Source organism: Sprattus sprattus, assembly GCF_963457725.1.
Source record: "Sprattus sprattus genome assembly, chromosome: 17".
NCBI lineage: Eukaryota > Metazoa > Chordata > Actinopteri > Clupeiformes > Clupeidae > Sprattus > Sprattus sprattus.
The window spans coordinates 24,897,650-24,902,899 of NC_137915.1; positions in this window are offsets into that span (position 1 = coordinate 24,897,650).

The following is a 5,250-nucleotide window of genomic DNA, read 5'->3' on the forward strand; positions in this document are numbered from 1 at the left end:
GAAGAGAGTTATGGGGTGTAATTTGGACCTTGTGTGTGTGTGTGTGTGTGTGTGTGTGTGTGTGTATGGAATATTAAAGGACTCCTGATTGGCTTCTTGGCTATCTCAAACCAAGAGGTTTCCATTTGATGTGTGACCCCCGCCAACCACCAGTAATGAACAGAGCAGCATCACACCAATAAAAAAAAGCAGTATGAAACAAAAAACAAAAGCGTGGATGAGAAGTTACGTAACCTTCCCCTCTTCCGCAAAAAGTAAATCCTATCGTGGCGGAGGGGAAAACGCAAACACAGAAGCAAACAAACAATCTATATTTGAACTTTGCCAATGTACCACCCAATGACAAGATGGAGTGACGGGATAAGATTAAACGAGAATAGCAGAGAGAGAGAGAGAAAGACTTTTTCTTTTTACGATAGAAAAAGAGTGAGAGATCAAAAGAGTTCTTGACAGCTGAAGCAGATAGCAAGGTCTGAATGTTATCCAAGTTAAATCTCATTGCTCGCTCTCACACACACACACACGCGCACACACACATACACACACGTACACATGAACTGCTCATCCCTCTTGCACCTCACATCTCGCACTAATTACCCTCTCCCGTAACAAGAGTGCGTTTGACATTCATCGACCATCTCCTTCTGCCTCCTTAAGTCCCTGAGGGGCGGAAGGGGTGTGTGGGGGGGGGGGGACAGAGGGAGGAGTGGGGCATAATCTGAGAGCCGTTGTTTCTACTGCGAATGTACACATGCCCATACACGCACACGCACACGCACACACACACACACACACACACACGCACACACACGCACCTCCCACCCTCATTGTGTTGAGATTTATTACCCAGAGGGCATAGAGAAGTGTGGCGAGCACACGTTTCTCTGTTTGACTCACAGTGATGGTATAATGTGGAAAAGCATCCCTGAGAGCGGGATGCAGGAGACTGTATTGAACTCCCTCGGTTCGGTGCTGAATACCCAGCCAAGGCTTACTTACCCTCTGCCTGAAAAGCCCTCTCGCTGTGCTCCACAGCATTAATTCTTTTACTTGGTCACATAATGATGGTTAACATACTTCCACAAAGGGATTAGGCACTGAATGGGAAGTAGGTTTTGCATGCGGAACTATCCAGCGCGTATGTGTGTACGGGCATGTGGGTGTGTGACACACACAAACATACACTGAAACACACACACACACACACACACACACACACACACACACACATACCCTCTCTCACAAAAACAATCTTATTTCGTGTTTATTCAAATCTTGCAAGCGTGGAGATGAGAGTGGGGGCCGGCGCGGCCGAATCACCGTGACAATGCACCACGCTGGCAGAGGGTGACTGGTGAAGAGCAAGGCACCATGGGAAGTGTGTAATCCCAGAAGCGCGAGGTGACCCAGAGGCTGGCGTGACTCCCAACAGGATGAGGAGTTTACGGAACGGCATGAAACAGCAGCAAGGGAGAGAGTGGGGGGTAGTGGGTGGGGGACACGAGGCATGGGGCTGAGTGTGTAGCCAACTTGATAACACCGTTTCCATGCTCAAAGTGAGTGTAACAGTGTGTCTGTGTGTGTGTCTATGTTCTGCGGTGTAGGAGCAGATATTTGTGTGTGTGTGTGTGTGTGTGTGTGTGTGTGTGTGTGTGTGTGTGTGTGTGTGTGTGTGTGTGTGTGTGTGTGTGTGTGTGTGTGTGTGTGTGTGTGTGATAGAAACCCCTCACCTGCTGCCCGGTAATTAAAGTGTCCCATGCTGATTCCCAGAATCCAACAGCACATGAGTACTGATGAGAAAATCATACTCTTCCTCTCTTCTCTCTCTCTCTCTTTCTCTTTTCTCTCTCTCTGTCCCTCTCTCTTCCTCTCTTCTCTCTCTCTCTTCCTCCCTCTCTGTGTACCACTTCCACAGCCATTTTTCCTTTTCCATTCATCATTCTTCTGATTTTGTTGTGTAGTGAAATACCTCCAACCTTTTCTTTTCCACACAAGCGATAAATAATGGGAGGCGGAGATGTGTGGACATTCATCAGACATGTCTTCCTCCCAGACGCACATGGAGGCCTTTTGCGATGACAAACGTAAAAAAAAACACACCTCTCTCTCTGTCTCTCTCTCTCTTCCTCTGCTAAACTTTCCCTCAGGCTGTCAGGTGGCTGTCTGAATGAGACCGTCTGAGAAATGACTTCTCTCAACTTTTTAGACTTCAAGGACTCATTCTTTCCCAAAAAAAAAGTGACTGGATGATCTCAAAACGTCCAGGGATGCTCGGATGTATTTGGATCAAACGATTATTTTGATGAACGATCGCTCTCCTCTCATACATTAATACAAACAATTAAAATACCTGTCTCACACACACACACAGAAACACACACACACACACACACACACACACACACACACACACACACACACACACACACACACACACACACACACACTACACAAATGGTGCCATCACCTCATCTCCACAATCACAATGAAGAAAAATCCATCCAAGAAATCGAAAAATGCTTTACATGTTGCTGATCTGATAACACCATTGGTTATTTTTTCATGGGGAAAAACCTTGGTTTGTACTACACTACCCCTTCCCACCCCAAATGCACAAACAAACACACACACACACACACATACACACACACAGACACAGACAAACACACCCAGACACACAGAAACACACACACACACACACACACACACACACACACACACACAGAAACACACACACACACACACACACACACACACACACGAACACACACAGGCACTAATTACCCTTTTGATGAACGATCGCTGTCCTCTCATACATTAATACAAACAATTAAAATACCTGTCTCACACACACAGAAACACACACACACACACACACACACACACACACACTACACAAATTGTGCCATCACCTCATCTCCACAATCACAATAAAGAAAAATCCATCCAAGAAATCGAAAAATGCTTTAAATGTTGCTGATCTGATAACACCATTGGTTATTTTTTCATGGGGAAAAACCTTGGTTTGTACTACACTACCCCTTCCCACCCCAAATGCACAAACAAACACACACACACAGTCACAGACAAACACACCCAGACACACACAAGCACACACACACACACACACACACACACACACACACACACACACACACACTAACACACACAGGCACTAATTACTTGTTCCTAAGAGTAATTATGAGGCACTGTGCCAGACTGGAAAATGAATCTCATGTTTGGGCTCAATAATGCATTCCATCTATGTAGTCATTCCCACTAGGACTTTGGATTGTTGTTCAAACATTGAGGCTGATAACAAAATGCTACTTCATTCTGTAACCTAAAGGAAAATATATCTTCTGGTAGTTTTCAGATTTTAACCTTTTATACACACACTGACAGACTTCACTGTGTTGGCTGCAGGATGACAGAGAGAAACTGAGAGTTTAGGGTTGCTGGAACTCTTAGTCGACAATACTGTGTTACAGTTACATGGTATAAATACAACTACAAGAGTTAAAATGATTGGAATAAACTGTAAGTGTTTTGGGAATGTGTACATGGTGCAAGAGATACAATTATTGGAAAAAACTGTAACTTAAATTCAGGAACCTGGTTCTAGCATACACAGTTCATGTACTCCCCTATCACTCACAGCACAACAAACAACAACAATCACAGACATGGCCTTTACTCCAGCTCCGACCTTTGACACATCCACAGCACTCTTTTTTGTAACAGTCTCATGTGAGCACAAATATTGACTTGATTGAATGAGCTCACTGTTGCAGACTATGAGGTTCATACTCAAGTTTGTGAACAAAGAAACTCACCATCCACACTGAACTGATGATGCTTTATATTTGAACTGATAAGTTGGAATTTCTGAGTTTCCAGTCTGAAAATGTAAACTACCCCTGAAGTCGAATTTCCAACTGGGAAAGTTGGAGGAAGATAACCAATACAACCTCACAATCCAAGATGGCAGCTCTGCACACCAACAGTGTGAAAGCTGTAGTAATATATTGTTTATATAAGCATTTCAGTCTTATGTGTGTCTCATTATATCAGTCGTACATATAGAATTGTCCAACTTTGTCCAAGTTTTTGTATACACAAAATTCTGCGTAATGCATAGTTATGAACTGTTATTGCTAACATCTGGTAACAATTGCTAAAAACAAACAATTGCAAACAAAAAGTGTTGCATCTTGGTTTTCTGTACTTTTTGTACTGGAACGCAGTCAGCTCGGGTCTAACGACATTCCCAGCTTCGACTTCCAACATCCGAGGTAAATGAAACACAGCATGAGTGTTTAGTTACTGTGATGTTGCGGCTCATAAGCTTGTCCTCACCGTGTCCTAATGGTGGACATGGTCTTTGCACGCCAACCACCGCAAATGACTTGTAGATTAATTATTATACATTACCATTTACCATTCTGAACATGATTGATAGCTGGCCTGTGTAGAAGCAGATGGTTGTACACATACAGTATTGCTGACAGCGCTAAACATTTCACTCACTCTCATTCACAGTTGTTTAATTGTGAAATTGTTGTTAACATTAAAATCACGTGAATGTTCGAATGGCTTTGGATGATGTCTGTGCAAAGAGAACATAGTTTAGTACGCCATTATCATGTTTGTTCAGCAAACCACCTTTTAAAGAGTCCTTACCCGCAATTGTAGCATCCTGATGTGTTCTAGGGAAGCGTGCTCCTGTCTTTGGATGGCTATATGGTTTGGGGTAGGTTCACATGGGTTATGGTTACACAAAATCAATAAACTAATGCAAGCTCTTACTAACGATGAAAGCAGCATGTAACCACTTTTTTAATGTCATTTTGAAGACCTAGTATCATGAAGAATATTAACAGTACTGTTTAACTTTGTTTTGTTCATTCTTGCTCCTTTTATGAGCTAGCTAGAAGGAGAAGGAGAAGAAGACTTGAAAATGATGAGAAGGAGACTTGAGAAAGTCTTTCTCTGTTAGTTTCCTCAGACGTGTGAGGTGTATTTTGTAATTTAAAGAGACCTCTGTTCCAATGTTTGGTAGTGGCTGTGCATATTCAGCTTATTTGTAAATTAAGGTTTCTGTTTGTACTATTTGGCCTTTTTGTTTCTTTCTTATCTCCTTTCTTCCACCTTTTTTTTGTGCTGGATACTCCAAACCCTCTGGTGCTGGGTGAATACATGATAATTGTCTTCCTGCTGCCTTTTTGTTCCTTCCCTGGAGACATTCAA